This window comes from Esox lucius, chromosome 20, assembly GCF_011004845.1.
Source record: "Esox lucius isolate fEsoLuc1 chromosome 20, fEsoLuc1.pri, whole genome shotgun sequence".
NCBI lineage: Eukaryota > Metazoa > Chordata > Actinopteri > Esociformes > Esocidae > Esox > Esox lucius.
Genome location: NC_047588.1, coordinates 22198898 through 22218677, shown reverse-complemented (window position 1 = coordinate 22218677; position 19780 = coordinate 22198898).

The following is a 19780-nucleotide window of genomic DNA, read 5'->3' as shown; positions in this document are numbered from 1 at the left end:
ACATCCATGCTCGTAAGCACCCCTTCTTCAGTAAAAGTGCCACTTATGGTCAACCTCAATAGTGGCTTGTCAACCAAAAATCAGTATTATGAAAACATATTTTGTAATTTATGCTTAAAAGATTGCTGTACAGGTATTTGCTGTGCAAGACCTAAAGAATAATAGTTGTTTAGTAAATATTTTTTTATATTCTGTATGTAAAAAAAAATCCTAAAATTCTAGCTAATGTAATTAGCCATGGCACATTATAGTCTTCTACAAAAAAAAACAACATTTAAATAAAAATGAGAAAATTTTTCAATCAAGACCTTTAAACAATTTCATACTAACTTCAGACTAAATTCTGACAGAGTTGACATTACTCCAGTTATTTGCATTTCATGACATGGTTTTCTTTTTTCATATCATCTTAATTGACATTTGATGAAAGTCTACATCAACATAAATGGTACTGTAGATATTTAATGAAAAAACATATTGCCTGAGATAATTTGCAGCTTTAGTTCTGTTGCTTTGGACAAATACTGAATTTGCACTTGTTTGCATCACCACAGTTTCAAAAGTGGAGGGGAGATTTGGCTCATAAACCTAGGGTTCTTTGTACTGTTTACAGTCACATCATAACACACTGACCCAGAGCTTAACTGAGCATCTGACCAGATATTTGAGACTTTAGTTCTGGGTTAACAAAATCTGTAATGAATTTAACAAAATCTGTAATGAATTTGTCAGTTTTGGTTAATGTTCTGAAATGTTTTGGGAAAAAGGGATTCATGATTTTACAGAATTCCTGAGATAAGACATTAAGAGAAATGTACATGGCGTTAAAATAAAGGAAACATTTGGGTAAGTGAGGAACAAAGTATATTTAAAGGAAGTGCTTCCACACGGGTGTAAAATTAACCCCAACAGAGTTAAAGAGATTTCTTGAACTTATGCGAAGATGCATTAAAATTGTCCTGGTGACTCATGGTGGCCCAACACCCTACTTTGACACTATTGGTGTTTTCCTTTATTTTGCTGATTATCTGTACATATGTTATAGATATATTAGAACAGTCTAAATCCTTATCTTATTTGTCATCTTAGTGACAATCTTCATATCATATTTATTATATTATGTAGGTTATATGGCATACACTATTATGATCGGATGGATGCAATTTTAGATGTGGTCTTCTCTCTAGATTAGCCTGTATTTATTCTAACATTTTTGATTTGTTTTTTGTGTTCGTTCAGAGCATGAATTTTGCTTTTTCCTGAAGTTATTTATGATGTAAATATGCTCAAAAAAAGACACCACATTGAAGTACAATTATGTTTTATTTAAGTAAATAGTTATATTAGGTTTGAAATATATTTGCAATTAAGTCAGTATATGAGTGTGTTTTTAATTGAAGCAAATTCTATGAGAAAAAAATAAACTTTTTTCCAAAGAAAAGAACTGTGGTATTGCTTTCCTCCCCTGTGGGACATGTCAAAATGTGCAAATGTAACAGATGTCACTCAGAACCTTCTTTCTTACAGTGTTTAATTTTTAAATAATCCATCCAAGCAGCGATCCCAGTTGTTCTTGTTTATTTAATCTGATGACAGACACAATTAAATGCTGTATAGGACGACATGCGTACATGCACTCAGATGTTGCCGATGCGACGTATGTTAACAGGAAGCCCGTGTGACCATTCCAGTCTAGTATACTAGCGAACAGACAACAGTCAACATACACCAAAATTCATTACAAGTACATTACACATAATTATCGCTGTCTATACATACATATGCAATAACATATTCATAAGGTATAATAACGAAATATCAAACAAATGACATTTGAAAATGATAGTAGTCCAGGGCCGGGTCGCGGGGGCAGCAGTCTAAGCAGGGATGCCCAGACTTCCCTCTCCCCAGACACTTCCTCTAGCTCTTCCGGGGGGACACCGAGGCGTTCCCAGGCCAGCCGGGAGACATAGTCCCTCCAGCGTGTCCTAGGTCTTCCCCGGGGTCTCCTCCCGGTGGGACGGGACCGGAACACCTTCCCAGGAAGGCGTTCCGGAGGCATCCGAAACAGATGCCCAAGCCACCTCAGCTGACCCCTCTCGATGTGGAGGAGCAGCGGCTCTACTCTGAGCTCCTCCCGGGTGACCGAGCTTCTCACCCTATCTCTAAGGGATCGCCCGGCCACCCTGCGGAGAAAGCTCATTTCGGCCGCCTGTATCCGGGATCTTGTCCTTTCGGTCATGACCCAAAGCTCATGACCATAGGTGAGAGTAGGAACGTAGATTGACTGGTAAATCGAGAGCTTCGCCTTGCGGCTCGTGGTGATGAACAGAAACAAAAAACAATATTAGCATATAAGGCACATTGTAATTTTCTTACATTTGGAATATACAGTGACCTCCAGAATTAGACCTCAACTCCATGCGAACAAGCTATTTGGAAGAAGGAAGCCTATTCTTTCATCAAGACATCTGGACATAGAATGCAGATACAATCAAAGATATAATTACGTTTAGCAAACTCCAGGTGCTGATTTTTTGTCTTGATGAGAAAGAGTCCATCTGGCAAGTATCTTGCTAGCATAGAGGTGATGTTTAATGGTACATTTGGATACTGGTGACCGAAAGTTTCAACGAAATTCTGTAATTCTCCCACTGTAATCCTTGCATAACTCTTAAAACATTCTCCTTACTGTGAGTAGGGGCAAATTACAAATTGGTCTTCTTCTAGTTCATTTAAAGCTGTAAAAGTAAAAAAAAAAAAAATACAGGATTTTGCAATTACTCACCGGTCAGAAAGCGGTTCTGCAACAGTGTCGAATATAGAATGAAGTTCTGAATAATAATCTGAAAAATAGAATGATCTATTCCAGAAAAAACAAACTCAGAGTTCGACATTATTCTTAGCCTTGCTAATGTTAGCTTAGGGTTCCTGATTGCTTGCCATAGAAAACTAGTCTTCTTTCAATTCTTTGCAGTTTTTGTAGTGTAGGCAAGGGAGGAATTGGAAGTTTGTCGTCCTGGTCTCTAGCTGTCATTATAGTTTCTTAAAGTTAGCAAACTTTGCTCCCTGTGGTTGCTTATGCTATATATATCTGCCAGGTAAAATGTGCTTTCTCAAAATAAGCCAAAGACGAAGGCACGCCTCGCAGAAGGCGATTGGCTTGAAGGCCTGCCTCGCAGAAGGCGATTGGCTGGAACGGGATTGCTAGAACAGAATTGACTGGAAAGTAGCGGCAGGCTCCAGAAATTATAAATTGATATTCCACTAGCGCTGTGCTGTCTGTGTTGCTAAACAGCTCTTAGAGGGCCCCCACTAGCTTGCACAACATGTTTACAGGGGACAAAACATTTGTTTTTTTACTGACAAAATCCCACATAGTGCACATTTAACCTTCTTAATAATTGCCCTAACAGTGGATTTTCAGGCATGTAGCAATTTCTTACAGACATTGCCTAATTTATGGACATCAACATGAAGTTTAATTAGTATTTTTTCTTACCTTCCCCATGTTGATAGATACAGGAGTTTGGTGTGCCACCTCATATTTATGCTTTGGTGAAACAGGAAGTGATAAATGACCACTTGAGAGTCCTTAGGGCCGGCCCTTTTATTAGGCAATATTAGGCAGCCGCCTAGGGCGACACTTGAATTTGAGGCGACATTTTGACAACTGGCTGGCTCCCTCCAGCGTGACAATTGGCTGATGTCCTCCGGCGGACCTGAGGAGCGGCAGTCGACGGCACCCCAGCCCCACCTCTTAGCGTTGCTGCAGTTCCCACCCTCACCATTCGCCCTTCTCCCACCTTGGTAGCTAGAGTCCACTCTAGGCAGGGACTAAATAAATAAATGCTTAAACTGATGTTGGACAATCGACATAAATTCGACATGCTAATAAACTTGACATAAAGCTTATTTTACACTAGCCTACTCCAGCGAAACAAGGATAGCCATGCATTTATGAAAGCAGTTGTTTCTAAAGCTCTAATTATCTCACTCTTTTTTCAGTTCTACAGGAATATTAAAATATAAGTAAAATTTTAATAAAATACTACTATTTTTATTGTAATTGGTACAATTATGGGATCGCGCCATATGGTTGAACAGGCGGCATATTATTAAAATACATTTTTATTTTCTTAGCTCTCCGATGCAGGGGTTAAACTAAATTCCCTTTTGCCTGTTAAAGGACCTCCCATATGTGCACGCGTGCACCAAAATTCTTTACTGGCATAATCATAGTATTGCATACAATGGGGCAAAAAAGTATTTAGTCAGCCACCAATTGTGCAAGTTCTCCCACTTAAAAAGATGAGAGAGGCCTGTCAGAGACAAAATGAGAAAAGAAAATCACATTGTAAGATTTTTTTATTAATTTATTGGTAAATTATGGTGGAAAATAAGTATTTGGTCAATAACAGAAGTTCATCTCAATACGTTGTTATATACCCTTTGTTGGCAATGACAGAGGTCAAACATTTTCTGTAAGTCTTCACAAGGATTTCACACACTGTTGCTGATATTTTGGCCCATTCCTCCATGCAGATCTCCTCTAGAGCAAAGTTTTGGGGCTGTCGCTGGGCAACACGGACTTTCAACTCCCTCCAAAGATTTTCTATGGGGTTGAGATCTGGTGACTGGTGACTCCAGGACCTTGAAATGCTTCTTACAAAGCCACTTCTTCGTTGCCCGGGCGGTGTGTTTGGGATCATTGTCATGCTGAAAGACCCAGCCACGTTTCATATTCTATTCCCTTGCTGATGGCAGGAGGTTTTCACTCAGAATCTCACAATACATGGCCCCATTCATTCTTTCCTTTACACGGATCAGTCGTCCTGGTCCCTTTGCAGAAAAACAGCCCCAAAGCATGATGTTTCCACTCCCATGCTTCACAGTAGGTATGGTGTTTTTTGGATGCAACTCAGCATTCTTTCTCCTCCAAACACGACGAGTTGAGTTTTTACCAAAAAATTCTATTTTGGTTTCATCTGACCATATGACATTCTCCCAATCCTCTTCTAGACCATCCAAATGCTCTCTAGCAAACCTCAGACGAGCCTGGACATGTACTGGCTTAAGCAGGGGGACACGTCTAGCACTGCAGGATTTGAGTTCCTGGCGGTGTAGTGTGTTACTGATGGTAGCCTTTGTTACTTTGGTCCCAGCTCTCTGCAGGTCATTCACTAGGCCCCCCGTGTGGTTCTGGGATTTTTACTCACCGTTCTTGTGATCAATTTGACCCCATGGGGTGAGATCTTGCGTGGAGCCCCAGATTGAGGGAGGTTATCAGTATGTCTACCATTTTCTTATAATTGCTCCAACAGTTGATTTCTTCACACCAAGCTGCTTACCTATTGCAGATTCAGTCTTCCCAGCCCGGTGCAGGTCTACAATTTTGTTTCTGTTGTCCTTTGGCAGCTATTTGGTCTTGGCCATTGTGGAGTTTGGAGTGTGACTGTTTGAGGTTGTGGACAGGTGTCTTTTATACTGGTAACAAGTTCATACAGGTGCCATTAATACAGGTAACGAATGGAGGACAGAGGAGCCTTTTAAAGAAGTTGTTACAGGTCTGTGAGAGCCAGAAATCTTGCTTGTTTGTAGGTGACCAAATACTTATTTTACAGAGGAATTTACTAATAAAGTCATAAAAATTCCTACAATGAGATTTTCAGGATTTTATTTTCTCATTTTGTCTCTCATAGTTTAAGTGTACCTATGATGCAAATTACAGGCCTCTCTCGTCTTTTTAAGTGGGAGAACTTGCACAATTGGTGGCTGACTAAATACTTTTTTGCCCCACTGTATATAATTGGAGCATATATCTTCCTATTCCAAAAAATAAGTGGTACGCCTACCTGTTTGACAGACACAATTATGCTATCCATGGATGTCGGTATTGCCAAATAGACTACTCCAATACTGTCTGATGCACTGATTAAATACCTCTGTGCCTGGGAAGAGCATGATGATGGTACTCAAATTGAGTGAGGATATCACATTCCCTTTGTTAAAGAAAAGGGCAAAGGGATATCTAGCAAGCTCTAAAATGCCTGTGGTATTTTTTGTCTTTCCAGTGGCAAGAACGTCCTGGGCTGAGTCCTTATCACTCAGAACAAAAATGTGTTTATTTATTTCTCTCACATTGCAGAATTACAAATGGTACATTGGAATTTTTAAGAAGAATATGGTGAAATATGTTGCTTTTATTACTGTGCAACCCTAATTCCAAAAAATTGTGACAGTGTGTAAAATGCAAATAAAAACAGAATGCAAACATGTGCAAACCTTTTATCCCTATATCTAATTTGCAAAGTACAAAGACAACACATCAGATGTTGAAACAGAAGTGTTATTGTTTTTGGAAAAATATATGCCCATTTTGAATTTGATGCCAGCAACACATTTCAAAAAAGTTGGGACAGGGGCATGTTTTGCATCACCTCTTTCAACAAAACTCTGCGTTTGGGAACTGAGGAGACCAATTGCTATAGTTTTGAAAGTGAAATGTGCTCCCCTTCTTGCTTGATATAGGATTTCAGCTGCTGAACAGTTCAGGGTCTCCTTTGTCATATTTTTCAATTCATAATGCATACATTTTTTTCAATGGGTGACAGATTTGGGTTGCAGGCAGGCCAGTATAGCACCCAGACTCTTTAACTACAGATCCATGCTATTGTAATATGTGAAGAATGTGGCTTAGCATTGTCCTGCTGCAATAAGCATGGCCTTCCCTGAAAAAAACATTGTCTGGATGGCAGCATATTTTGCTCCAAAACTTGTATATGTTGTTCAGCGTTAATGGTACCTTCAATCAATCAATCAAATGTATTTATAAAGCCCTTTTTACATCAGCAGATGTCACAAAGCAGCAGATGTCAAGTGCTTTTACAAAACGCCTGGCCTTAAACCCCAAGGAGAAAACAACAGTAGTGTTGAATTTCAGTGGCTAGGAAAAACTCCCTAAGAATGCCAACATTTAAGAAGGAACCTAGAGAGGACCCAGGCTCAGAGGGGTGACCAATCCTCTTCTGGCTGTGCTAGGTGAACATATTAAGATTACAATTGTAATTATTAATAAATGCATATGGGCTGAGTCTAGAGTCTATTTTAATTTAGTCCAGGTCGAAAGCATCACCAGATGGACCAGGAAAGGGACAACACGGGGGAGGGGTCAGCACAGTGGCAGCTGAAATCGTCAGGCATCGTCTCGATCTGCAACACAACCAGGAGGACTTTGGACTTTGGATTGGCTTGAAGGCCTGCCTCGCAGAAGGCGATTGGCTGGAACGGGATTGCTAGAACAGAATTGACTGGAAAGTAGCGGCAGGCTCCAGAAATTATAAATTGATATTCCACTAGCGCTGTGCTGTCTGTGTTGCTAAACAGCTCTTAGAGGGCCCCCACTAGCTTGCACAACATGTTTACAGGGGACAAAACATTTGTTTTTTTACTGACAAAATCCCACATAGTGCACATTTAACCTTCTTAATAATTGCCCTAACAGTGGATTTTCAGGCATGTAGCAATTTCTTACAGACATTGCCTAATTTATGGACATCAACATGAAGTTTAATTAGTATTTTTTCTTACCTTCCCCATGTTGATAGATACAGGAGTTTGGTGTGCCACCTCATATTTATGCTTTGGTGAAACAGGAAGTGATAAATGACCACTTGAGAGTCCTTAGGGCCGGCCCTTTTATTAGGCAATATTAGGCAGCCGCCTAGGGCGACACTTGAATTTGAGGCGACATTTTGACAACTGGCTGGCTCCCTCCAGCGTGACAATTGGCTGATGTCCTCCGGCGGACCTGAGGAGCGGCAGTCGACGGCACCCCAGCCCCACCTCTTAGCGTTGCTGCAGTTCCCACCCTCACCATTCGCCCTTCTCCCACCTTGGTAGCTAGAGTCCACTCTAGGCAGGGACTAAATAAATAAATGCTTAAACTGATGTTGGACAATCGACATAAATTCGACATGCTAATAAACTTGACATAAAGCTTATTTTACACTAGCCTACTCCAGCGAAACAAGGATAGCCATGCATTTATGAAAGCAGTTGTTTCTAAAGCTCTAATTATCTCACTCTTTTTTCAGTTCTACAGGAATATTAAAATATAAGTAAAATTTTAATAAAATACTACTATTTTTATTGTAATTGGTACAATTATGGGATCGCGCCATATGGTTGAACAGGCGGCATATTATTAAAATACATTTTTATTTTCTTAGCTCTCCGATGCAGGGGTTAAACTAAATTCCCTTTTGCCTGTTAAAGGACCTCCCATATGTGCACGCGTGCACCAAAATTCTTTACTGGCATAATCATAGTATTGCATACAATGGGGCAAAAAAGTATTTAGTCAGCCACCAATTGTGCAAGTTCTCCCACTTAAAAAGATGAGAGAGGCCTGTCAGAGACAAAATGAGAAAAGAAAATCACATTGTAAGATTTTTTTATTAATTTATTGGTAAATTATGGTGGAAAATAAGTATTTGGTCAATAACAGAAGTTCATCTCAATACGTTGTTATATACCCTTTGTTGGCAATGACAGAGGTCAAACATTTTCTGTAAGTCTTCACAAGGATTTCACACACTGTTGCTGATATTTTGGCCCATTCCTCCATGCAGATCTCCTCTAGAGCAAAGTTTTGGGGCTGTCGCTGGGCAACACGGACTTTCAACTCCCTCCAAAGATTTTCTATGGGGTTGAGATCTGGTGACTGGTGACTCCAGGACCTTGAAATGCTTCTTACAAAGCCACTTCTTCGTTGCCCGGGCGGTGTGTTTGGGATCATTGTCATGCTGAAAGACCCAGCCACGTTTCATATTCTATTCCCTTGCTGATGGCAGGAGGTTTTCACTCAGAATCTCACAATACATGGCCCCATTCATTCTTTCCTTTACACGGATCAGTCGTCCTGGTCCCTTTGCAGAAAAACAGCCCCAAAGCATGATGTTTCCACTCCCATGCTTCACAGTAGGTATGGTGTTTTTTGGATGCAACTCAGCATTCTTTCTCCTCCAAACACGACGAGTTGAGTTTTTACCAAAAAATTCTATTTTGGTTTCATCTGACCATATGACATTCTCCCAATCCTCTTCTAGACCATCCAAATGCTCTCTAGCAAACCTCAGACGAGCCTGGACATGTACTGGCTTAAGCAGGGGGACACGTCTAGCACTGCAGGATTTGAGTTCCTGGCGGTGTAGTGTGTTACTGATGGTAGCCTTTGTTACTTTGGTCCCAGCTCTCTGCAGGTCATTCACTAGGCCCCCCGTGTGGTTCTGGGATTTTTACTCACCGTTCTTGTGATCAATTTGACCCCATGGGGTGAGATCTTGCGTGGAGCCCCAGATTGAGGGAGGTTATCAGTATGTCTACCATTTTCTTATAATTGCTCCAACAGTTGATTTCTTCACACCAAGCTGCTTACCTATTGCAGATTCAGTCTTCCCAGCCCGGTGCAGGTCTACAATTTTGTTTCTGTTGTCCTTTGGCAGCTATTTGGTCTTGGCCATTGTGGAGTTTGGAGTGTGACTGTTTGAGGTTGTGGACAGGTGTCTTTTATACTGGTAACAAGTTCATACAGGTGCCATTAATACAGGTAACGAATGGAGGACAGAGGAGCCTTTTAAAGAAGTTGTTACAGGTCTGTGAGAGCCAGAAATCTTGCTTGTTTGTAGGTGACCAAATACTTATTTTACAGAGGAATTTACTAATAAAGTCATAAAAATTCCTACAATGAGATTTTCAGGATTTTATTTTCTCATTTTGTCTCTCATAGTTTAAGTGTACCTATGATGCAAATTACAGGCCTCTCTCGTCTTTTTAAGTGGGAGAACTTGCACAATTGGTGGCTGACTAAATACTTTTTTGCCCCACTGTATATAATTGGAGCATATATCTTCCTATTCCAAAAAATAAGTGGTACGCCTACCTGTTTGACAGACACAATTATGCTATCCATGGATGTCGGTATTGCCAAATAGACTACTCCAATACTGTCTGATGCACTGATTAAATACCTCTGTGCCTGGGAAGAGCATGATGATGGTACTCAAATTGAGTGAGGATATCACATTCCCTTTGTTAAAGAAAAGGGCAAAGGGATATCTAGCAAGCTCTAAAATGCCTGTGGTATTTTTTGTCTTTCCAGTGGCAAGAACGTCCTGGGCTGAGTCCTTATCACTCAGAACAAAAATGTGTTTATTTATTTCTCTCACATTGCAGAATTACAAATGGTACATTGGAATTTTTAAGAAGAATATGGTGAAATATGTTGCTTTTATTACTGTGCAACCCTAATTCCAAAAAATTGTGACAGTGTGTAAAATGCAAATAAAAACAGAATGCAAACATGTGCAAACCTTTTATCCCTATATCTAATTTGCAAAGTACAAAGACAACACATCAGATGTTGAAACAGAAGTGTTATTGTTTTTGGAAAAATATATGCCCATTTTGAATTTGATGCCAGCAACACATTTCAAAAAAGTTGGGACAGGGGCATGTTTTGCATCACCTCTTTCAACAAAACTCTGCGTTTGGGAACTGAGGAGACCAATTGCTATAGTTTTGAAAGTGAAATGTGCTCCCCTTCTTGCTTGATATAGGATTTCAGCTGCTGAACAGTTCAGGGTCTCCTTTGTCATATTTTTCAATTCATAATGCATACATTTTTTTCAATGGGTGACAGATTTGGGTTGCAGGCAGGCCAGTATAGCACCCAGACTCTTTAACTACAGATCCATGCTATTGTAATATGTGAAGAATGTGGCTTAGCATTGTCCTGCTGCAATAAGCATGGCCTTCCCTGAAAAAAACATTGTCTGGATGGCAGCATATTTTGCTCCAAAACTTGTATATGTTGTTCAGCGTTAATGGTACCTTCAATCAATCAATCAAATGTATTTATAAAGCCCTTTTTACATCAGCAGATGTCACAAAGCAGCAGATGTCAAGTGCTTTTACAAAACGCCTGGCCTTAAACCCCAAGGAGAAAACAACAGTAGTGTTGAATTTCAGTGGCTAGGAAAAACTCCCTAAGAATGCCAACATTTAAGAAGGAACCTAGAGAGGACCCAGGCTCAGAGGGGTGACCAATCCTCTTCTGGCTGTGCTAGGTGAACATATTAAGATTACAATTGTAATTATTAATAAATGCATATGGGCTGAGTCTAGAGTCTATTTTAATTTAGTCCAGGTCGAAAGCATCACCAGATGGACCAGGAAAGGGACAACACGGGGGAGGGGTCAGCACAGTGGCAGCTGAAATCGTCAGGCATCGTCTCGATCTGCAACACAACCAGGAGGACTTTGGACAGGGACAGAAACAGATCCCCCAAGCCAGGTACTCCGCAGATGTGGGCCAGGACCTCATGTCCTCATAAGTTCAAAACGGGAGGAGACTGGGAAAAATTGAGCTATTTGTTTAGAGATTCTAGGTACAATTAAAAGGCCTGCATCTTGCGGTTACGTGTAGGTATGTATGGCTGGATCATTTCAGCAAGGTAAGTAGGAGCAAGTCCATGTATTGATTTATAGGTTAACAATAAAACCTTAAAATCTGCTCTAACCATAACAGGCAGCCAGTGTAAGGTGGCTAGGACAGGAGTAATGTGTTCAAAGGTTTTTGTTCTAGTTAGGATTCTAGCAGCCGTGTACAGCACTGATTTAAATGTATTTATTGATTTGTCAGGGTAACCGGAAAGTAGAGCATTGCAGTAATCTAGTCTAGAAGTAACAAAAGCATGGATTAGTTTATGATAGAAAGTTTCAGATTTTTGCGATGTTTCCAAGATGAAAATAAGAAACTCTTGAGACATATTTTATATGTTCATTAAAGGAGAGGTCAGGGTCAAGGGTAACGCCAAGGTTTCTTACAGTTTTTTGGGATACGAACATGCAGCCGTTGAGGTTCAGAGTTAGATCTGCTAACAAAGCTCTTTGTTTCTAGGGTCTTAAAATGAGCATTTCTGTTTTTCTTGAGTTTAAAAGCAAGATGTTCTCTGTCACACCTTCACAGAAGTCACAAATGCCATGTGCACTAATGCATCCCCATACCATCAAGGATGCTGGTTTTTGAACTGTGTGCTGATAACAAGACGGATGGTCCCTCTCAACTTTAGGCCAGTGGATGCGACATCCATGATTCCCAAAAAATAATTTCAAATTTGGATTCTTCAGAACACAGGACAGTTTTTTCCACCTTGCATCAATCTTATATGACCTTGGATCAGGGGAAGGTGGCGGCTTTTGTGGATCTTGTGTATATCTGGTTTCATCTTTGCATGGTAGAGTTTTAACTAGCATTTGTGAATGAAGCGACATACTGTGTCCACAGACAATTATTTTTGAAGTGTTCATGAGCCCATGCAGTGATTTCCACTAAAGAATTGTGTCTATTTTTAATGCAGTGCTGTCTGGCGGCCCGATGATCATGGCCATCCAATATTAGTTTTCGGCCTTGCCCCTCACATTCAGCGATTTCTCTGGATTCTCCAAAATGTTTTATGATATTATATACCACAGATGATGAGATCCCAAACTCTTTGCAATTTTATGTTGAGAAACTTTTTTATGTTTATGTTGAGTGGTGAACCCCTCCCCATCTTTTATTTTGAGAGACCCATCCTCTCTGGAATGATGTTTTAATAACCATTCACAATACTGACCTGTTTCCAATTGACCTAATTAATTGTGTGATATGCAAGTTAATTGCATTACACAACTTTTCCAGTCTTTTGTTGCCTCTTTCCCAACTTTATGAAATGTGTTGCTGGCATCAAATTCAAATGGGCATATATTTTTCAACAAACAATAACATTTCTTTGTAGAAGTTTTTTATTGAGTATAGTGTTTAGATGATTTGCACATCATTGCATTATGTTTTTATTTACATTCTACGCAGCATCCAACTTTTTGGAAACAGGGTTGTAGTATTCAACCCCGACACAATAATTGGTAGAGCCACATTCTGTTGCAGAAACTGTCTTTTGGGGTAAGTATCTGCCTGTGTTGCATACAGGGCCGGTTTCACAGACACAGATGAAGCCTAATCTTGGACTAAAACAACAAGCTTAATTAAGTTTTCTATTGAACTTGATTTTTTAGTCCTAGGCTAGGCTTTATCCTGTCTGTGAAACCGGCCCACAGTGTTGAATGATTTAGGCCTATGCTTTTCTTTGAGCCACTCCAATGTTGCTTATGCCTTGTGATTAGGATCACTCTCTTGCTGAAATATACTTCCTGAAAGGTATTTCCTCCCAAGCTAAACTTTTTAGCATTCTGACGCAGGTTCCTCACAGTATTTCCAAGTCATTTGGTCAATCAAATTCTTCCTTTAATTTTAAAATGATACCCAGTCCTTGTTGATAAGTATCATGACCCACGGCATGATACTTCTCTGTAGGGAAGTTGTTTGTGGAGCCATGGGCAGTGTTAGGTTAGTCCCACACATATTGTTTAGAGTTTTGGCCAAAAAGCTCTATAATCTGACCACAAATCTTTTTTCTACATTGCAACTGGGCAACTCTCATCGCTTTCATTTCAAATGTCCTTTTTTGATGAATGGCTTCTTCTGGCCAGACTCCAATACAGATCAATTTAATTCAGACCTCTTGATATGATTGATCAATTCACCATTACATTTCTCCCAGCCAATTAACTCTGTAGCTCCTTTAAAGTGATTGTTGTGCCTTCCCTCACAAGTCTCCTTCTTATCTGAATGTTGAGTTTTGATGGACAGCCTTTTTTTTGGCAGTTCCTGTGTGGTGTCATATACAGTGAGGGAAAATTTTATTTGATCCCCTGCTGATTTTGTATGTTTGCCCACTGACAAATAAATCTGACAAAATAAATCTATAAATTATCTGTAATTTTAATGGTAGGTTTATTTGAACTGTGAGAGACAGAATAACAACAAAAGGAATCCAGAAAAACGCATGTCAAAAATGTTATAAATTGATTTGCATTTTAATGAGTGAAAAAAGTATTTGATCCCCTCTCAATCAGAAATATTTCTGCCTCCCAGGTGTCTTTTATACAGGTAATGAACTGAGATTAGGCACACACTTTTAAAGGGAATGCTCCTAATCTCATCTTGTATAAAAGACTCCTGTCCACAGAAGCAATCAATCAATCAGATTCCAAACTCTCCACCATGGCCAAGACCAAAGAGCTGTCCAAAGATGTCAAGGACAAGATTGTAGACCTACACAAGGCTGGAAGGGGCTACAAGACCATCGCCAAGCAGCTTGGTGAGAAGATGACAACAGTTGGTGCTATTATTCGCAAATTGAAGAAACACAAAAGAACTGTAAATCTCCCTCGGTGTGGGGCTTCATGCAAGATCTCTCCTCGGGGAGTTGCAATCATCATGAGAACGGTGAGGAATCAGCCCAGAACTACACAGGAGGATCTTGTCAATGATCTCAAGGCAGCTGGGACCATAGTCACCAAGAAAACTATTGGTAACACACGCCGTGAAGGACTGAAATCCTGCAGCGCCCGCAAGTCCACCTGCTCAAGAAAGCACATGTACAGGCCCGTCTGAAGTTTGCCAATGAACATCTGAATGATTCAGAGGAGAACTGGGTGAATGTTTTGTGGTCAGATGAGACCAAAATCGAGCTCTTTGGCATCAACTCAACTTGCTGTGTTTGGAGGAGGAGGAATGCTGCCTATTACCCCCAAGCCTATTACCTACCTGGGTACCTTGCCAAACTTTGTCGAATTTACTCTATATAAACTAATTGGTTAAATTCTACTTTAAGAGTTTACCAACACAGTATTTTATCTGTTGACTTTTTACCCAACTTTTCTACACCAGGACTCTATTTGGACATAATTAACGGAACTACTCACCGCTGAACCCCCGAAGCTAAGTACCATTGTTATGCCTTATCACTGTAATTGTTGTAGCTACAACACGGAGGAGAACTATCGTCTTCAGATAAAGATAGCAGATTTAGAGGCTCGGCTTCAGACACAAATGTCAGGCAAGGATTATGTATATGGAAAAACTGCGTCTGTGCCACCAGGAAGAAACAATAGTGTAGTTAGCTGCCCGGCACAGCTCCTGCAGCCGGGCAAGAACTTTCTCTTGGTCACTATGAAAAAATGCTGTCGACCATTTAAACCTATGTCGCTGCTAGAGCTGACTGATATTTTCAACAGGTTTTCCCCACTGGAGTCGGAGTCAAGGCCCAAGCTGTCTTTGGAGGGGAATTATCGGCAGGCATTTTCTACCGGTGATCTGCAAACTTTAGTCACTGGCAATTCCATTACCCGCAGTATTAGACTAAAGAATCAGCCGGCAATCATACACTGTTTACCGGGGGGCAGAGCCACCGACGTAGCCGCAAATCTGGGATTGGTGCTAGCGAAGTCTAAAACTGGCAAGTATAGAGAGTACAGAGGTATTGTTATTCATGTTGGCACCAATGACGTTAGGAAGAAATAGTCAGCATTGTGTCGGCATTGAGTCTGCCCGTCGCAGTAGGTAAAGTTTGGGATGCCTTCCCTCCAATGCCTTTCGGGGGAAGAGTCACTGGCTTGTTTTTGACTCTCTGTTGCGCACTTGTGCAATTGGGCTGTACGCCGCTAGCAATACTCGCCCCTCATTCAGGGGGGTTGCGGTTGGTGGGTGTCCCTTTGGTTGATGCCTGGCAATGTGGTTGAATTGATTTCCTGCCTGTTGGGCCCTGTCCGGGGCCTCCCCCGGGTAGGGCCACAGTGTCACCGGACCCCCCCATCTCAGTTCCAAGGTGTTACAATGCTATATTATTGTGCTGGGGGATATGAGGGATGTACTACTACATTTTCTCAGTCTCCTCCAGTTTTAAATTTTAGAAGGAGATGAGGTCCTGGTCCACACCTGCGGATTACCTGGTTTGGGGGGCCCGTTGCTGTCCCTGTCCTTGTCCACCTGGTCATACTTCTGACCTAGTCTAAAATCAAATAGACTCTGGATTTAGCCCAGAGAAATGTATTTATTATTCCAATTGGACTCTTAATATCTCACCCGGCACAGCCAGAAGAGGACTGGTCACCCCTCTGAGCCTGGGTCCTCTCTAGGTTTCTTCCTAAAATTCGACCTTAGGGAGTTTTTCCTAGCCACTGAAATTCAACACTACTGTTGTTTGCTCCTTGGGGTTTAAGGCCAGATGTCTCTGTAAAGCACTTTGTGACAACTGCTGTTGTAAAAAGGGCTTTATAAATAAACTTGATTGATTGATTGATTGAGTAATTGTCTCTGGCCTATTCCCAGCTAGGGGTAGTGACGAGCTCTACAGCAGACTTGCGCAACTCAATCGCTGGCTGAAAACTGAGTTCTGCCCATCGCAGTAGGTAAAGTTTGTAGATAACTGGCTCTATTTTTGGGAGTCTCCCAGAAAGAGGGCCAGGCCTGATCCTAGCTGTATTGGTGCTCTTCTTCTATCTAGGAACATTGACAGGAGTCTCACTCCTATAACCTCACCATGAGATAGGGTGCAGGTCAGGCCCAGGCTGTTAGCCAGCCTGCTAGCATAGTGTAGTCTGTCAATAGCATAGCCAGAGGAGTTAGCTTCGTTCTGCCCTTTGAGATTGTTACTTGTTCAAGGCTGAGAAAAGTTAAACAAGGTAGTGCTAACAATAGCAACCTTATTAAGATAAAGCCTTCCTCCATCTCGGTCACAAAAACAATTACTGTATCACCTCGTATCTCAAAATGGGACTCCTAAATTTTAGATCCCTTGCTCCAAAGGCAATTAAAATAAATGAATTAAACATAAACTAGATGTTATTGGCTTGTGTGAAACATGGCTAAAGCCTGATGAATTTACTGCCCTAAATGAGGCCTATCCTCCTGGCTATACTAGTGATCATATCCCCCGTGCATCCCGAAAAGGAGGGGGTGTTGCTAATATTTATGACAGTAAATATAAATGTACTCTTAAACACATTCATTAGAAGTTTTACTCATGAAAGTTAAAAAGGCAATAAAATGCAAATTAATTATTTAAAAATCATACAATGTGATTTATGGGTTTTTGTTTCAGATTCCATCCCTCACAGTTGAAGTGTACCTATGATAAAAATGACAGACCTCTACATGCTTTGTAAGTAGGAAAACCTGCAAAATCGGCAGTGTATCAAATACTTGTTCTCCCCACTGTATATTATCTAATGAGCTAAGGTAGTCAATAAGATAGACTAGCTAGCTAAATCTTGCTGGAGCAACTGTGGTCTGAAATCAACAAATCCAAAATGATTGCGACTCTCCAGACACGGTAGATGGAGTCAAGCGCAGAGCGCTGAATTTATTAATACAAAAACATAATCCAAAAAAAATACAAAGTCACAGGGCAGGCAGAAAGGTCAAAAACACGGGAGATCCAAACAACAGGGCTACATTACAAAATCGTAAGGCAAGAGAATAAACATGGTCACAAAACTAGATTGAGTATAACTAGGGAAAAGAGTATACTGAATAAACGCTCAGCAAGTTGATTAAAAAAACAATACTTCGCAACTACCAGGCCCCACCCTAGAAGTATATACCAACCCCAATCACCCACAACAAAACACAGGGGCATGGTCGATGTTATTGAGAAGCCCGGAATGAGGATGTGACAAAAATAGAGAGGCTTTGGAAATTTTTCATAACTCTTTACAACATCCTTCACTTTCTTCACAGTGAGCAAGCCAAAATATCACCTTAAATATTCAGGGAAATATTTTACAAACACTATATAATTTACACAGTGCTGTTCTATTGGTTTTCAAAGAAGTTTGTCTCTATGTCAAAGGCTAGTTAATGTAACAATCCAAGACAGTTGATGCATCATCAGCTCTCCTCTCTTACCTTTCAAAATTATATTTCCATCTCTGTCCATAAAACCGATTTAATGAAACCACTCTAATGTACGGTGCCCATCTCTTGCAAATTACATTTTAGAATATTCACCCGTTTGTCTTTCTGCTTGTCCGTCATTTTGTTTGACTGTGTCTGTGTACCTCCGTCTGTCCTTCTGTCTGAACAGAAGGATTGTTTATTCCACCAACCTGTTATTCAGTTATGAAAAGAGGGGCTTGTTTATGTTATCGATCCTAGCCACACAAGCACAGACCTCACTGTTAGTTTTTGGGATTATCTTGATGCTAGTCCGGATTAGATTTTGTTCTCCAATCTGAAATGTTTGTTCATATGCTCAAATGTCAGAAAATGTCATAATAAACAACACAGTTGCCTATTTTAAATATAAATGTTAAAGGTACTAAAGCCAATGAGGCTTTAATTTTTTTAATTACATGTTTTGAATTAATATATTTAAAGGTGCAATGTGCATATTCCTGTACAGTGGATATAAAAAGTCTACACACCCCTGTTAAAATGCCAGGTTTTTGTGATGTAAAATAATGAGACAAAGATAAATTATGTGACCTATAATGTGAAAAAAAAACACTAAAATAAGTGTCAGTAAAATTACAAACAACCTCCAGAATGCTGGGTTGAAAGTGTCACAATCAACTTTTTGCAGAAGACTTTGGCAGCAGAATTACACTGCATGGTTCAAACCTCTGATCAGCCACAATGGTCTCATCCAAAACAGAAAGGCTAGATTGGAATTTGCTAAAAAACTATACACCAATACAGTTTTGGAACAGAGTTTTATTGGCAGATGAGGCAAAAGTGTGTAGTGACCTCATCTGTAAAGCATGGTGGAGGTAGTGTCATAGCATGGACAAGCATTGCTGCCTCTGGAATGAGGTCACTCATTTTTTTTGGTGATGTAACGAATGATGACAGCAGCAGAACAAATTCAGAATTGTAAAGAAGCATATTGGCTACCAATGTACACTGTAGTTTGCTGGAGTCCCAGACCCAGACCCTTAGAAATGTCTTTGTAACCCTTTCCAGAGTGATGAATGTCTCAACTACTTTTTTCTCATCTATCTGAATTTCTTTCAATTGCAGCATGGTGCTGCTTGTAGAGACATTGTAATCTACTTCACATTGTTGGTGATGTTCTATATTAGCTATGTTTAGATCGAACATGCTGTCAGTAATCAAGTCTGGTTGTGTCTGCTCTAATTGAATCCAATGATCAACTGAATTTGGTTAATGTGTAACTAAGGGGCAATCCCTTTTTCACACTGGGCCAGTTGGTTTTGGGAGTGTTTTCTAAATCTAATTCTAGATTTTTGTGTTTACTTGGGCTCTCTTAGATCTACATACAAAGTGTAATCTAAGAATTGAACCATTCAGTGGGACAAATATGCAAAAATAGAGGAAATCAAGAGGGGGCAAATACTTTTTCGTGGCATTGCATAACGCCTAACTCCTTACTATCCACCAGGCTTAGAGTGCTAAAAAACTGTATGCCCTCTTGATCCTCCTGTCAGTACCCAGTCTCTGCTGTCATTTGCAGTGTTGGAAATGTATGTGGCTCCTCCTCTTGTGCCTAAGACATTATCTGCATGGTATACACCATCTTCAGAAAATCTAGCTAGGTAGCTACAGTTGGTCAGAGGCTAGCTAATATGATAATATTTCAAAATGCCAGCAGCCTGTTGTTGCCGTGAAACTGTAAAGTAACAGTAGATTTGTGTCAGTTGCTGCTGATTTGAAGTAGAATTGTGTAGATGTTTATATACAAACTGATTTTGTAGAAATATTGTTCCAAATATAGGAGCAGAAAGTTGACCTCATTGTGCTGTCCAAGACAATTCAAACAAGCTGCTGATGTGAGACAATGTAGTTTTAGCTAACTAGTCTAGCTCAGTAGCT